This window comes from Mobula birostris, chromosome 28 (genome assembly GCF_030028105.1).
Source record: "Mobula birostris isolate sMobBir1 chromosome 28, sMobBir1.hap1, whole genome shotgun sequence".
Lineage (NCBI taxonomy): Eukaryota > Metazoa > Chordata > Chondrichthyes > Myliobatiformes > Myliobatidae > Mobula > Mobula birostris.
This window is the reverse complement of record NC_092397.1, coordinates 27,454,540-27,472,235: the sequence shown is the minus strand read 5'-3', so window position 1 is coordinate 27,472,235 and position 17,696 is coordinate 27,454,540. Positions and strand designations below refer to the sequence as shown.

Below are 17,696 nucleotides of genomic sequence, written 5' to 3'. Positions count from 1 at the left end.
CCGCAGCATAAAAGCCAGGACACACAGGCTCCGGGACAGCTTCTTCCACCAGGCCAGCAGACTGATTAACTCACACTGATTTGAGTGTATTTCTATGTTACACTGGCTGTTCTATTTATTATAAATTAATATAAATTACTATGATTGTAAATTGCACATTTAGACGGAGATGTAACGTATAGATTTTTACTCCTCCTGTACATGAAGGACACAAGAAATAAAGTCAATTCAAATTCAAATTAATATCTCCTCCTTGCTGACGATCAAACTGACACTGGTGCACCTCAGGGATTGTGCTCAGCCGACTGCTCCACTCCCCCTCTACCCATGACTGTGTGACTAAGCGTAGCTCAAAAGCCGTCCATAAATATGCTGGATACAACCATGGCTAGTACAATCTCAGATGGAGAGGAGAGGACTTACAGGAGCAAGGTATACCAGCTAGCTGAGTGGTGTCGCAGCAACTACCTTGTGCTTAATGTCAGTGCGACAAAAGAGCTGATTGAAGGAAGAGTACGATGAGAGAACACAAACCAATCCTCATAGAGGGATCAGAAGTGGAGAGAGTGAATAATTTCAAGTTCCTGGATATCAATATCTCTGATCATCTAACCTGGTCCCAACATATCGATGCAGCTACAGTAAAAAGAAGGCATGACAGCAGATATGTTTCATAAGGAGTTTGAAGACATTTGATTTCTCAATTTAAAACAGACAAAACTGCTCTAGATGTATTCTATATATGTTATTTCTGTTTTTGCACTGTTTTCAATCAACAAAATAAACATATCCATACACACACATACTGTAATTTATTTATTCTTTCTATATTATCATGTACAGCATTGAACTGCTGCTGATACATTAACAAATTTCATGACAAACGCCAGTGGTAATAAACCTGATTCTGGTTCTGACTCTGAATTCATCCCCACAGACGGCTGTGGCCAATTCATTGGGTATATTTAATGCGGATGTTCTAGATTGTGAGTGGGATGGGAGGGGGGTTTGAGAGGGATAAGGATCGGTGATGGTCTCCCGAATGACCTGCCAGAGGAGGTGGTGGAGGCAGAAACGCACAAAGTCTCTGTTCATGAACACTTCCCATTCACTGTGTACATCCTGCCCTGGTTGAACTTCCCGGTGCTGGGTCCATGGTTGTTTTGCATCTGTATTAACGATCTGGATGAGAATGTGGTAAACTGGATCAGCAAGTTTGCAGATAACACCAAGATTAGGGGTGCAGTGGACAGCAAGAAAGGTTAGCAAATACTGACATGGGATGTTGTCCAGCTGTTAAAATGGCAGATGGAATTTAATGCAGACAATTATGAGGTGTGTGCAACAAAAATTTAATGAGAGAAATGTGTGGTTTAAAGACGATGAGGAAAAGCAAGAAGGCTGCGAATGGCACGGCTCAGGATTTCTCGAGCGAAGGTATTTTACTACTTGGAGTAAAGAGAGGCAAGATTGCACAGGCACGTGACATCAGCCAGTAGAGCAGGAAAAGGTTAAAAAGAAGACCGCCATATCCAGCGGGCAGCAGAGTGAGAGGGCTTTGGCTCAACGGGCTTAGGTGGTAACGAGACAAGGTAGGTTTACCTGCGTTAATTGTGGAAAGGAAGTATGTATGTGAGACCGGTGTTCTGTGCTCGGTGTCAGATGTTGAAAGTTCTGGAGTCTCCCAGCCTCCTGGATGGCAATATCCGCACCTGGTGTGTTGAGCTGCGACACCTAAGGGACTGCGTTAGGGAACGGGTGCTGCAGCTCGTTGACCTTTGTCTGGTCAGGGAGAGCGAGGAGGTGATAGAAGGGAGTTATAGGCAGGTGGTCACACCGGGACCACAGGAGACAGACAAGTGGTTAACAGTCAGGAGAGGGAAGGGGATGAGTCAGGTACCAGAGAGTACCCCTGTGGCTGTCCCCCTAAACAATAAGTACTCCTGTTTGAGTACTGTTCGGGGGGGGAGGGGAGAGATAGCCTTTCTGGGGGAAGCAACAGTGGGAGTCCGGCCCTGTTGCTCAGAAGGGTAGGGAAAGTAAGAGAAAGGCAGCAGTGATAGGGGACTCTTCAGTTAGGCGATTCTGTGGACGCAGGAAAGAAAGACCGATGGTAGTTTGCCTCCCAGATGCCAGGGTCTGGTAAGTTTCAGATCGTGTCCAAAACATCCTGCAGTGGAATGGAGAACAGCCAGAGGTCGTGGTACATATTGGTACCACTGACATAGGTAGGAACAGGGAGGAGGTCCTCAAAACAGTCTACAGGGAGTTAGGAAGGAAGTGGAGAAGCAGGAGAGCAAAGGTAGTAATCTCAGGATTACTGCCTGTGCCACGTGACAGTGAGTATAGGAATAGAATGAGCTACACACATCAAAGTTGCTGGTGAACGCAGCAGGCCAGGCAGCATCTCTAGGAAGAGGTACAGTCGACGTTTCAGGCCGAGACCCTTAGAATGAGCTGGAGGATAAATGCATGGCTGAGGGATTGAAGCAGGGGGCAGGGATTCAGATTTCTGGATCATTGGGACCTCTTTTAGGGCAGGTGTGACCTGTACAAAAAGGACGAGTTGCACTTGAATCCCACAGGTAGAGTTTAAACTAGAACTGTTGGGGGGGTGGGGACCGAATTGAAGAGACGGTTGGCTCACAAATAGAGAAAGCTTGGAGACAGCGTGTGAGGGAGGACAGGCAAGTGATAGAGAAGGTACGTGCTCAGACCAACGGTTTGATATGTGTCTATTTTAATGCAGGGAGTATTGTGAACAAAGCAGATGAGCTTAGAGCATGTATCACTACTTGGAGCTATGATGTGGTGGCCATTACAGAGACTTGGATGGCTCAGGGACAGGAATGGTTACTTCAAGTGCCGGGTTTTACATGTTTCAGGAAGGACAGACAGGAAGGCAAAAGAGGTGGGGCGTGGCACTGTTGATCAGAGATAGTGTCGTGGCTGCAGAAAAGGAGGACGTCATGGGAGGATTGTCTATAGAGTTTCTGTGGGTGGAGGTTAGGAACAGGAAGGGGTCAATTACTCTACTGGGTGGTTTTCATCGGCCACCCAATAGTAACAGGGATATCGAGGAGCAGATAGGCAAACAGATCCTGGAAACGAGTAATAACAACAGAGTTGTCACGATGGGAGATTTTAATTTCCCAAATATTGATTGGCACCTCCCCAGAGTAAGGGGTTTAGATAGGGTGGAGTTTGTTAGCTGTGTTCAGGAAGGTTTCTTGACACAATGTGTAGATAAGCCTACAAGAGGAGAGACTGTACTTGATTTGGTATTGGGAAATGAACCTGGTCAGGTGTCAGATCTCTCAGTGGGAGAGCATTTTGGAGATAGTGATCATAATTCTATTTCTTTTACAATAGCATTAGGAGAGGTAGGAACAGACAAGTTAGAAAAGTGTTTAATTGGAGTAAGGGGAATTATGAGGCTATCAGGCAGAAACTTGGAAGCTTAAATTGGGAACAGATGTTCTCAAGGAAAGGTACGGAAGAAATGTGGCAAATGTTCAGGGGATATTCGTGTGAAGTTTTGCATAGGTACGTTTCAATGAGACAGGGAAGTTATGGTCGGGTACAGGAACCGTGGTGTACAAAGGCTGTAGTAAATCTAGTCAAGAAGAAAAGAAAAGCTTACATAAGGTTAAGAGAGCTAGGTACTGTTAGAGATCTAGAAGATTGTCAGGCTAACAGGAAGGAGCTTAAGAAGGAAATTAGGAGAGCCAGAAGGGGCCATAAGAAGGGCTTGGCGGGCAGGATTAAGGAAAACCCCAAGGCATTCTACAAGTATGTGAAAAGAGCAAGAGGATAAGATGTGAAAGAATAGGACCTATCAAGTGTGACAGTGGGAAAGTGTGTATGGAACCGGCGGAAATAGCAGAGGTACTTAGTGAATACATTACTTCAATATTCACTACAGAAAAGGATCTTGATGATTTTAGTGATGACTTGCAGCAGACTGAAAAGCTTGAGCATGTAGATATTAAGAAAGTGGATGTGCTGGAGCTTTTGGAAAGCATCAGGTTGGATAAGAGGCCGGGACCAGATGATATGTACCCCAGGATACTGCGGGAGGCGAGGGAGGAGATTGCTGAGCCTCTGGCGATGATCTTTGCATCATCAATGGGGACAGGAGAGGTTCCGGAGGATTGCGGATGTTGTTCCCTCATTCAAGAAAGGGAGTAGGGATAGCCCAGGAAATTATTGACCAGTGAGTCTTACTTCAGTGGTTGGTAAGCTGATGGAGAAGATCCTGAGAGGCAGGGTTTATGAACATTTGGAGAAGTATAATATGATTAGGGATAGTCAGCATGGCTTTGTCAAGGGCAGGTCGTGCCTTACGAGCCTGATTGAACTTTTTGAGGATGTGACTGAACACATTGATGAAGGGAGAGCAGTAGATGTAGTGCATATGGATTTCAGCGAGGTATTTGATAAGGTACCCCATGCAAGGCTTATTGAGAAAGTAAGGAGGCATGGGATCCAAGGGGACAATGTTTTGCGGATCCAGAACTGGCTTGCCCACAGAAGGCAAAGAGTGGTTGCAGATGGGTCATATTCTGCATGGAGGTCGGTGGCCAGTGGTGTGCCTCAGGGATCTGTTCTGGGACCCTCACTTTTGTGATTTTTATAAATGACCTGAATGAGGAAGTGGAGGGATGGGTTAGTAAGTTTTGCTGATGACACAAAGGTTGGGGGTGCTGTGGATAGTGTGGAGGGCTGTCAGAGGTTACAACGGGACACTGATAGGATGCAAAACTGGGCTGAGAAGTGGCAGATGGAGTTCAACCCCGATAAGTGTGAAGTGGTTCATTTTGGTAGGTCAAATATGATGACAGCATATAGTATTAATGGTAAGACCAAGGCAGTGTAGAGGACCTGAGGGCTCTTGGGGTCAGAGTCCATAAGACGTTCAAAGCAGCTGCGCAGGTTGACTATGTGGTAAAGAAGGCATTCAGTTCATTGGCCTTCATCAATCGTGGAATTGAACTTAGGAGCCGAGAGGTAATGTTGCAGCTCGATAGGACCTTGGTCAGACCCACTTGGAGTACTGTGCTCAATTCTGGTCACCTCACTACAGGAAGGATGTGGAAACCACAGAAAGGTGCAGAGGAGAATTACAAGGATGTTACCTGGATTGGGGAGCATGCCTTATGAGAATAAGTTGAATGAACTCGGCCTTTTCTCCTTGGAGCGACAGAGGATGAGAGGTGACCTGGTAGAGGTGTATAAGATGATGAGAGGCATTGACTGTGTGGATAGTCAGAGGCTTTTTCCCAGGGCTGAAATGGCTGCCACAAGAGGGCACAGGTTTAAGGTGCTTGAGAGTAGGTACAGAGGAGATGTCAGGGTATGTATGTATGTATGTATGTACGTACGTACTTACTTACTTACGTACTTACATACTTACTTACTTACGCAGAGAGTGGTGAGTGCTTGGAATGGGCTGCCAGCAATGGTGGTGGAGGCTGATACGATAGGGTCTTTTAAGAGACGTTTGGATAGATACACGGAGCTTAGGAAGATAGAGGGCTCTGGGTAACCCTAGTAATTTCAAAGGTAGCTACATGTTTGGCACAACTTTGTGGGCCAAAGGGCCTGCATTATTCTGTAGGTTTTCTATGTTTCCTTTGTCCCCAGAGGGACGTTACAATCTGGAACACAGTCTGAAGGGGTGGTGCAGGCTGGTATTTAAGGACCATCTGGATGAGCATTTGAATCACCAAGGCAGGATAGGAGACAGACCAAGTGCTGAGTTAGTGGGGACAGATTCTCAATGGTCAGTATGGACATGCAGAAACCACTGACTGTGAAAGTGCAATGGGAACCTGAAACACAGAACTTCAGGATGGTCATACCTAAAACATTCAGTACCCAGTATGATGGGATTGTTGTTGTACAAAGGTATTAATGGTCAAATACTGAACCAACCCCTCAAAAGGCTACCAAAATGCTGCCATTCCCTATGCACCAGTAACAACAGTTTTCTATGGGAATTTGGTGAAGTACTCTGGGTGATATTAGGAGAGATGGCTGGCAGCTTGGTCACAGTGGGAGGTTGCAAATGTCTTCTCAGAGGATAAGGGGCTCAGTGGAACAAGCTCACAGCTGAGAATAAAGGTGACAAACCCCACTGCAGTGGAGGACTGCTGTGGTCAGGGTTGTACAGGATAGAAACAGACCCTCTGGCCCATCATGCACAGCTGTACTAATCCCACTTTCCTACATTAGTTTCATATGCCTCTGGGCCTTGCTCACTGAAGCCCCTGTGCATGTGCCTCTAATATTGTTACACAGTTCCCTGTATGTGGCATCACAGGTAGACAGGGTTGTGTGTTCTACTTGCCTTGACAATCAAAGAACTGCCTCCCATGAGAGTAGGACAAAACTGTTTAAAGACAGATTTAAAGGGGATCTGAGGGGTAAATATTTCACACAGAGAATAGCTGGTATCTAAATCAGTACCAGAAGAGGTGTGCGGGGGGGGGGGGAGGGAGGGGCAGAAACTCCTCAGAGACCTGTGTACATCCTGCCATGATTTAACCTCCCAAAATAGAGTCACTGGTTTATACAGAAATGAAACAGTCCCTTCGGTACAACTCATCCCCGCCGACCAAGATGTCGACCTGAACTCGGCCCATCTGCCTGCATTAGGCCCGTATCCCTCTCAATCTTTCCCATCCATGTGACTGTGCAAATATGTTTTAAATATTGTACCTGAGGCAGAGAGCCGGTGCAGTGAGGCGCTGACAGACACTCACTGTTCCGCGGGCAGGAAGAGGAGAGGCGGATCCCACAGCGGCGCCGAAACCCCAACAAGTAGACACCGGCTCCACCATCTCGGACTTCCCGCACTGGACCGTTTCCACGGAAACGTCGACGGTGACTGTAGGGCTTTGTGACGTCAGCGCGCCACGGGTCAACAATCGCATGGAGTCACGTGACAGTGACCCTGCAGCCGGGGAGGCGGGGCAGACGGAGCTGTCAATCAGCAGAGCGGCTGAAAAACTTGCGACCATTGTAAACAGAATGGGGAAAGCGGGAGATTTCCAGGGACAGTGACCCACTCCCCCATTCCCTGGAATTGAGTGTGTTATACACAGTAATATTCATATTGTAATTTAGATACCTGTACCTTCTACCTGATGGTAACAGTGAGAAAATATCGTTGCCTGGGTGGTGAGGATCTTTGCTGATGGACACTGCTTTCCTACGGCAATGTTTCATGTAGATGTGCTCAGTGGTTGTGAGGGTTTTACCTGTGATATACCGGGCCGAATCCACTACCCTTTGCAGGATTTCCCACTCAAAGGCATTGGTGTTCCTGTATCAGGCCGAAATGCAGCCAGTCAGCACACCTTCCACCACACATTTATATAAGTTTGCCAAGGTTTTCAATGACATGCTGAACCTCCGCAGAGTCCTGAGGAAGTAGAGTGCTGTTGTGCTTTCTTCACAATTATATTTATGCGATGGGTCCAGGGCAGGTCCTCTGAGTGAGTGACACACAGGAATTTAAAGTTACTGACTCTCTCCACCTCTGATCATCCTTTGATTACTAGCTCATGGACCTTTGGTTTTTCCCTCCTAAAGTGTACAATCCGTCCCTTAGTCTTACTGACATTGAGTGAGGGGTTGTTGTTATTACACCACTCAGCAAAGTTTTCAATCTCTCTCCTGTTTGCTGATTCATCACCACCTTTGATTGTCGTGTAATCAGCAAACTTGTATATGGTGTTGCAGCTGTACTCAGTTACACAGTCATAGGTGTAAAGTGAGTAGAGCTGGGGGCTAAGCACACTTCCTTGTGGTGCTCCTGTGCTGATAGAGATTGTGGAGAAGCTGTTTTTGCTAATATGAACTGACTTGGATCTGCACCTGAGGAAATCCAGGATCCAATTGCACAAGGGGGTATTGAGGCCCAGGTCTGGGAGTTTACTGATCAGTTTTGAGGGGATGATGGTGTTAAATGCTGAGCAGTAATCAATAAAGGGCATCCAGATGTTTGCATCTTTGCTGTCCAGATGTTCCAGAGTTGTGTGAAGAGACAACGAGACAGCATCTGCTGTTGCTTCAGTAGGTGAATTGGAGAGGATCCAAGTCACCATTCAGACAAGAGCTGATATGCTTCAACACCAGCCTCTCAAAACACTTCATCACTGTGGATGTAAGTGCCACTGGGCAATAGTCATTTAAACAGGTTACCACGCTCCTGTTGGCCACCAATATGATTGAAACTTCCTTGAAGTAGATGGGTTCCACACACTGCCAGATCGAGAGGTTGAAGGTATCCGTGAATACACCAGCCAGCTGGTCAGCACAGGTCTTCAGTACTCGGCCAGGTACTCCATCCAGACCGGATGCTTTCCTTGGATTCACTCTCTTGAAGGCAGCCTGCACGTCATCTTCAGATACTGAGACCAAATGACAATCGGGAGACACGGGGGTGCGCGATGGTTCCTCCCTCTTCTGGTGGACAAAGTGAGTACAGAAGGCATTGAGCTCATCTGTCCCCTTTGTCACTATTTACCTTTGCAGGACATTCTGGCATTCAAACTCTGCTGCCGCTGTCAAGCATCTCTCTTTTATTCCAGTCTAGTCCGGAATCTCCACTTTGCCAAAGAGATGGTTTCTGGAGATCATACCTGCACCTCTTGTAGCATTCCTGATCTCCAGACTTCAATGCCTCTGACCTGGCACTCAGCAGGTTCCGGATCTCATTGCTCATCCAGGCCTACTGATTTGGGAAAAGCCTGAATGATTTTGTGGGGACACACGACTCCACAGCTGTTTTAGTAAAGTCTGTAGTGACCCCGGTGTCGTCCTTCAGGTCCTGAGATGAGTTCTTGAACATGGCTCAGCCTGCTGACTCAAGGCAATCCTGTAACCGTTCCTCTGCCTCTCAACACCACCCCTTGATCTCTGGAGACTTGTTCCTTAGGCTCTGTCTGTGTGCAGGTAGAACGAGTGCAGTCAAATGATCCAACTTGACAAAATGTGGTCTCGGGAGCAAACAATAGACATTCCTTATCGTAGTGTAGCAGTGGTCCCCTGTGTTGGGACATCTGGTGCAACAGGTTACTACTTTCAGATTCATTTTCTTTCAGGCATTTACAGGGAAATGAAGACAGTGGAATTTAGAAAAACTGTAAACAGCAAAGATTGACAGATAACCAATGTGCAAAAGACAGATCATGCAAATACTAAAACATAAGTATTACTGTGCAATTCAATTGTGGAGTACTTGAAAGTGAGTGTGCAGGATATGCAATCAGTTCAGTGAAGATACCTACACCATTTCAAGAGCATGACTGGTGTAGGGTAATAACTCTTCCTGAACCTGTTGGTGTGGGACCGAAGGCTCCTGTACGTCCTTCCCGATGGCAGCAGTGGAAGAGAGCATGAGGTGGATGAAGGATGTTGTTGATGATGGATGCAGCTTTCTTGTAGAAGTGCTGCTTGTAAATGTACTGAATGATGGGGAGGGCTTTGCCTGTGATGTACTGGGATGCATCCACCAGTTAGAAACATGGGAAACCTACAGCACAATACAGGCCCTTCGGCCCACTTATTTTAGAAATTACTTGGCATTACCCAGAGCCCTTTGTTTTTCTAAGCTCCATGTACCTATCTAGGAGTCTCTGAAAATACTCTATTGTATCCGCCTCCACTACCTTTGCCGGTAACCTATTCCACGCACTCACCATGCTCTGTGTAAAAAAAATTACACCTGACATCTCCACAAATTTCATGTAGACATTTTCCTTTCCATTCCTGATCATTGTGTTTCCATATCAGGCCATAATGAAACCAGTCAGGTTACTCTCCACTCTGCATCTATATATGTCAAAGTTTGAGATGTCACGCTGATTATACGCAGGCAGAGTCTCTGCCCTGCCTGCTTTATAGTGACACTTACTGCTAGTCCCAGGACAGACCCTCTGAAATGATAATGCTCAGAAATTTAATGCTACTGACTCTCTCCACCTCCAGTCCCCTAATGATGACTGGCTCATGGATCTCCGGTTTCCTGCCCCTGTAGTCGGTGATCAGCTCTTTGGTTTTGCTGATATTGAGTGAGAGGTTGTCGTTGTGGCACCATTCAATCAGATCGTCCATCTCCCTCCTGAGGGCAAATGTGTCACCACCTTTGATTCATCCAACAACAGTGGTGTCATCTGCAAACTTAAATATGTCACTGGGGTTGTACTTAGCCACACAATCACAGGTATAAAGTGAGTAGAGTCATGGGCCAAGCACAACCTTGTGGTGCACCAGTGCTGATGGTGATTGTGGAGGAGATGTTGTTGACTTTGAATGCAAAGTTTTCACCATGAAGGGAAATAGAAATTACAACTGAGGAAGAAGATTACATTAAAATCAGCAAAATATAAGAATGAAAATTAGTTACTTTTCTTACAGAAATGTGAAAACAGGGGGCCCACTTGTCCATACTGACATTTGTCAGTTCGCAAGGAGTATTGTGAGCAACGCTGGGCCCTTTATCCAAGGAATGATGTGTTTGCATCAGAGAGGGTGCAGAGCAGGTTGACGAGAATGACCCCGGGAATGAAAAGGTTAACATATTAGGAGCATTTGATGGCTCTGGGCCTGTACTTGCTGGAGTTCATAAGAATGAGGAGAGAATGACATTATAACCACATGAGTGAACGTGGAGTGGATGTTTCCTGTAGTGGGTTAGTCCAGCACCAGATGGCACACACTCAGAATAGAAGGATGTCTCTTCAGGAAAGAGATAAGAAGACATTTCTTTAGCCAGAGGGTCATGTACAAGTTCACACTCTCCCTCCCCCACAATATCCCAGCTGTCAGACCTGTGTCCTATCACGTCACCTGTATCTACCCCTTTGTAGACTCCTCACCGCTCTTCACAACTCAGATTCCATCAGTGTTTGTGATCAGCAAGTTCAGAAATCACGGTCAGCTCTCATTTTCCCCAATCCCCTGTGATGGAGCGGCATATCAAACGTGTCCTGGACATCTCGGTTCAGTGCGTCACTGGGTCCCTTTATCCACAGTTGGTGTTACAGCTTCAACCACTCAAATGCGTTTGTTAAACATGGAGTCACTTTCACCAGACTCTGCTGACTTTGCCTGATGGTTTTGTAAGTTGGCAAAAATTTCCTGCTTTGCTACAGCTCCAAATGTTTTCCTGGTACAAGTGGAGAACACTCAGGTCTGGAGTTTCCTGTTTTCTGCTTTTGCTTCAGACTACAGAATCTGCAGTTTCTATTGTAATGTTTTACTTCTCTTCTATTTACTTATTTTTCTCCTATTTGGAGCAAAGGAGTTACTCAAAGTGCTCTTCCCTCCAGACACAGACAGGTTTTGAACCCTGTCGTTGTTTCCGTCTCCTATCGTGTCTGGATTTTAGTCTCTGATACTCCAGCACTTGGGTCCTGACCATCCTCACCCAGGGCTGCCGGCACTGACGAAGTTTATTGATACGGTTCATATGGGCCTCAGTCAGGCCATTTGGGAAATTGGATCAAGAATTGGCTTTGCAATAGGAGACAGAGTGATGGCAGAGAGTAGTTTTGTGATCAGATGCTGGTGACAAGTGTTGTTCCACATGGATCTGTTCTGTGACCCTTGCTATTTGTGATACAACTGAGTGATTTGGGCGTGGATGTAGGAACCGTGAGCAGTAAGTTCACACTGACTGTGAGATGATGGAGTTATTGCTGGTGTGGATGGTCATCTTTGGCTAAAGTGTGACATTGATGTGTTGATGAAATGAGCTGAGACCAAAACAAGTAGATCAGTTGGTGTGAGAATTGGGATTTCCCATCAAACAACTCCAAAACTCCCATGGGGGAGATCAGAGGGATAATGTGTGTCAACACCACAACAGTGTCATGAAGAGAATGTGACAGCCCTTTCCTCATCCAGGTTAGTGGCTTTTAAAAGAGCATTTTGTTGTGTTTGCTGCCGAGGCCAGGCTGAGTCTTGCTTCCGGCGGATGCCGCGAGCCAACTGAATGTCTTTGGGCACAAGGGTGACTCGCTCGGTGTGGATGGTGCAAAGAGCCTGACAGGGTAAACCTCGTTAATCTCCTACAGGCCTTTGATGGTCGAGCTCTGGAAGCATAGATCGGTTTTGAAGTCCTGCCTGATCTTCTGCACCAGATGCTGGAAGGGAAGTTTGCGGATGAGCAGCTCGGTGGATTTCTGGTAGCATTGGTTCCCTGTCAGAGTCACGGTGATGGGCCGATAGCTCCCCAAGAATACCCACACAGACACCCAGGGATATTCAGTGCTCCTTTACACTTATCAATTATTTACAGAGTCACAGTGATGAGCCAGTAGTGCCCCAACAATACGTACACAGACACCCAAGAATATTCGGTGCTCCTTTACATTTATCAATTATTTTACTGATATGGTGCTTCCCTGTTGGCTTGTAATCAAGCCACATGCCATAAAATCTTACCACTGACACTTATTCAAGAGTTTGACCATATAATTTCAAATCAATTGTTTTTGAGGATGATATGGATCAATAAAGAGGTCTATTGATCATCTTTGTAAAACACAAAATGTATTTTAGCTACTGAAAGCTTAAAACCCCATCTATATTCCCACTGTTTGACCTTATTAATCACTAATCACATTCTATATACAACTCAATTGAATTTTCTACCTCTGATCCATAAATCTGCATCATCTGCAAAAAGTCATTTCCCCACCCCAGTACCTATCTCAGAAAAAATATCACTAATCATAATATTAAACAATAAAGGCTACAAATACTGTCTTATGGGGTCCCATTCTCCACCATATAGAAGCCCAAATATACCTTACGCATCCTTAACTGCCTGGAGCATACAAATAAAAAACTCAGAAAAAAATAATGTCGCCTTCTTCTCACTCCACATTTCTACAATTTAATCCTTTCATAACATACGATATGTTTTTTCAATACAAAAATACTGCAATTACAACTTCTTTATTTACAAGTGCTTTCCCAATATCATCTTCCAAATATAAAACTGAATCCAATGTCATTCTACACTTTCAAAATCCACGCTGATAAAATGCTCCATCACCTCTCTTTTCCAAAATATAATTCAACAACTCTATTACCATACGTTCTGTAAGTTTACCGAAATGAGATAGGATGTTAATGATATTGGTCTATAATTAGAAGGATCCTGTGGGGATTTCCAGGTTTCGGAACAGGTACTACCATTTTCTATAAGGAGGAAATATGGTCTAAACTCCAAATATGATTCCAAATTGTTAATATTATCTCAAGAGTTGTAAGCTATATGTTTAAACATACCATCCTACAGCCATCTGACTTGCACTGTTAATAGCTTTCTTACATTCACACAAATAAACTCTATGTAACTAACACTATCATTGTTACAGCTGGCTTTCAACACATCAGTGTATTCACTTAAAACCTCATCTTGACATCATTTAGGCTCTTCACTTAAATTATCTTGATTGTGACTTGCAGCAAATGACCAAGCCAGTAACTCAACCTTCTCTATTTCAGTGGAGGGGGTACATTCAGATTGGAGGATCGTGACTAGTGGTGTCCCACAAGAATCTGTTCTGGGACCTCTACTTTTCCTGATTTTTATTGACGACCTGGATGTGGGGGTAGAAGGGTGGGTTGGCAAGTTTGCAGATGACACAAATGTTGGTGGTGTGGTAGATAGTGTAGAGGATTGTCAAAGATTGCAGAGAGACATTGGTAGGATGCAGAAGTGGGCTGAGAAATGGCAGATGGAGTTCAAGCCTGAGAAGTCTGAGGTGGTACACTTTGGAAGGACAAACTCCAAGGCAGAGTACAAAGTAAATGCCAGGATGCTTGGTAGCATGGAGGAACAGAGGGATCTGGGGGTACATGTCCACAGATTCCCTGAAAGTTGCCTCACAGGTGGATAGGGTAGTTAAGAAAGCATATGGAGTGTTAGCTTTCATAAGTCCAGGGATAGAGTTTAAGAGTCACGATGTAATGATGCAGCTCTATATAACACTGGTTAGGCCACACTTGGAGTACTGTGTCCAGTTCTGGTTGCCTCACTATAGGAAGGATGTGGAAGCATTGGAAAGGGTACAGAGGAGATTTACCAGGATGCTGCCTGGTTTACAGAGTATGCATTATGATCAGAGATTAAGGGAGCTAGGGCTTTACTCTTTGGAGAGAAGGAGGATGAGAGGAGACATGATAGAGGTGTACAAGATAATAAGAGGAATAGATTGAGTGGATAGCCAGCACCTCTTCCCCAGGGCACCACTGCTCAATGTAAGGGGACATGGCTTTAAGGTGAGGGGTTGGAAGTTCAAGGGGGATATTAGAGGAAGGTTTTTTACTCAGAGAGTGGTTGGTGCGTGGAATGCACTGCCTGAGTCAGTGGTGGAGGCAGATACACTAGTGAGGTTTAAGGGACTACTAGACAGGTATATGGAGGAATTTAAGGTGGGGGCTTATATGGGAGGCAGGGTTTGAAGGTCAGCACAACATTGTGGGCCGAAGGGCCCGTACTGTGCTGTACTGTTCTATGTTCTAACAATCACCTTCTTTAATCAATACTGGAAATGTTATTAACCCGATGAACTCCACCCCCTGATTTTCTGAATCATTCCCCAAACACCTCCAAGTTTAGTATCCTGTCCAATACTATCACAAGATGACCTCCAGTGAACCTCTTTCACAACCTTCACCACTTTCCTCACCACAGCTTGTACCCTTTCATACTTAATAAGGTCACTCAGAGAGTGATAATTCTCAACTCTCCCAAACACCTTATTTCTCTCCCTAATTCCCTCTGCACACTCCCCCATCCACCAAGGTGCAGTCTTCCTCCTATTAATGTCATTTTTAACAGGCATCACTTCCACCGCAGTTTGATGAATAATGTGACATCACCATTCATTGCAGAAACCCATATCATCCTCAACATTCTCCCAGTTTGCTTCATCAAAATTCCACCTCCTAAGAACAGTCTCCTGCACCCTATATAACTCCAAACCCATGCTTATAAATATAGGAAAATAATCACTCCCCATTGTCTCCTCACCCATAACATCTCATTCAGTCACTCCAGCCAGAATGTTTGAAACAGGAGTTAAATTTACAGCAGTTTTCAGATGATTAGAAACATTACATTTCATACCCCTCCCATCATTAAAGCACACAAGATTGGAAATACCTAAACATTCTTCTACAATCAAACAGTTCCATGAATGACCCCACAGTGAACTGTGCACAAAATTCCCCAACCATACAACCCTCAGTGATCTAGAGTGACATATGCTTTCCAACAAATCAATCAAAAGCTCTCCACAAGAGTTTTACCACTTTAGTACCCCTACCTGTTGAATCAAATGCTTCTGCTACAAACACCTCATACACTTCACTTGTTGTGGGGATACATACACTTGTTGTGGGGATAGAACTGGACTCTCTCACGGTGGTGTCTGAAAGGAGGATGCTGTCTAAGTTGCATGCCATCTTGGACAATGTCTCTCATCCACTACATAATGTACTGGGTGGGCACAGGAGTACATTCAGCCAGAGACTCATTCCACCGAGATGCAACACTGAGCATCATAGGAAGTCATTCCTGCCTGTGGCCATCAAACTTTACAACTCCTCCCATGGAGGGTCAGACACCCTGAGCCAATAGGCTGGTCCTGGACTTATTTCATAACTTACTGGCATAATTTACATATTACTATTAAACTATTTATGGTTCTATAACTATTTGTTATTTATGGTGCAACTGTAATGAAAACCAATTTCCCTCGGGATCAATAAAGTATGACTATGACTATGACTAGACTGCACTATGTTCTCCTCTACAATTACACCAGTCAAACTTTACACCTTCACAATCTTCATATTAAGTTTCCCATAACACTAACTGCACCTTAGTTTCCCAGGAGGTACTGCCACAACATGCCCAAATCTCTGACATTGTGACATCTAAGCGGAGGTGGAATATGTGCTCGTGCATTATAACTAACATACCCCAGACTAACTTTACTTGAAAGCTTCACCTCATCAAAATATATCAATGCAGTTAAACTGTCCATGTTTTCTCCATTTCAAACTACTTGTAATCTCTGCAACACACACAAAAAATGCTGGTGAACGCAGCAGGCCAGGCAGCATCTATAGGAAGGGGCACAGTCGACGTTTCGGGCGAGTCCTGACGAAGGGTCTCGGTCCGAAACGTCGACTGTAACTCTTTCTATAGACGCTGCCTGACCTGCTGCGTTCACCAGCACTTTTGTGTGTGTGTTGCTTGAATTTGCAGTATCTGCAGATATCCTCGTGTTTGCACTTGTAATCTATTTACATTCTTAATCTCTTTATCGAAATCTCCACCAGAACACCTGTCCTAACACCCCGATACCTGTATTTTCATTAGGCAACACAGATACCAAATAAAGTCTTCAAATGTAATGCCTTCTCACAGTTTCTTATCTTAACGATTAGCACATCACCTCCCCTTAAAGTTTGAGCACAATCTATATTCCCTAAAATAGTTATCAAATTTAGTTAATTTCAAATGAGAAAACGTGCAGATGCTGGAAATCCAAGCTACACAAATGAAATGCCGGAGGAACTGAGGACTGATGAATGGTCTCGGTCTGAAATGTCGACTGAACTCTTTTCTATAGATGCTGTTGAATTCCTCCAGCATTTTGTGTATTGCTGCAGTTAATTTAATGGGATTGGTAAAATAAATCTGTTCCGGGTAAAATTTAAACAGTACCTTGAAGTCTTCTTTCCTTTTTTAAGTATCCTCTCAAATCTCTTGAAATGATTGCAATATTGTTTTCCTTTTTCCATTTTGCAGATCTAGATCAACTTCATTCCAACCTCTTACCGCACTCACCCGGATCCTTTATTTCCGGATCCTTTTCCAGACACTCTTCGCCCCCCCACCCCCAACCTGAACTTACTTTATTTCCCATCATCCCCGCACATTCACAGCCAGCGCCACCAACGCTACTGAGCCAATCAGCAACTCGCACCGTTTTCAGGTATTTTGCTGTCAATCAGGTCTAGGGGCGGAGCAACGAAACGAATGGTCACGTGTTGTAATGACGTCACAAACTCAATCCTACCTTCCCCGCCCCCAAGTTCATTTTCTGAGCGTCTGTTCAGAGGGTCCAGTGTTGCGGGAGGGGCAGGGTGGCTTTAAACCCGGCGTTACACATTCCATGGCATCGTTCTCTCCAAAGTGTTTCAGCTGTTCCTTTGCCTGTCTTCTCCACACAGTCAACCAGACAAACTGAGAGAGTGCGGGAGTTCATATCTCACGGCAGCAGTCTCTGTATAATGTTTCGGAGTGACGGATTCGGTCATTGAGTGTAACGTCAAACGGCCTTGAGATACAGACATCATGAGGGAAAAGTGAAAACAAAATGATGAATGTCCCTTGTTCTCGGGAAACACTCCAGTTTTGGGCTATTTGCACACTAGATTGTCCCATATTATAATCCCGTCTTCATTTGAAGCAGGAAAACGGTCTCCTCGTTGGCGAAATGAACCTTGGTCTCCCGCGTGACAGGCGGGGATACTAACCACTGAACTAGCGAGGAATAAACAAGAGTATGGAACCTATCACACGGATGTCAGTGTATAGGAGAACTCATAGAATCACTCTGATGTTCGTTTGCTGAGTGTAGAGCTGGTGCATT

General features: G+C 45.0%; 1 long non-coding RNA gene across 1 annotated transcript; it reads right to left on the bottom strand.

The window, feature by feature from the left end:
- Positions 1-998: 998 nt before the first annotated feature.
- LOC140189290 (uncharacterized) lies at positions 999-6,799 on the bottom strand. Its single transcript, XR_011883497.1, has 2 exons — positions 6,724-6,799; positions 999-1,182 (listed from the first exon to the last, which is right to left on the bottom strand). It is a non-coding gene; the product is annotated as an uncharacterized lncRNA (long non-coding RNA).
- Positions 6,800-17,696: the final 10,897 nt, after the last annotated feature.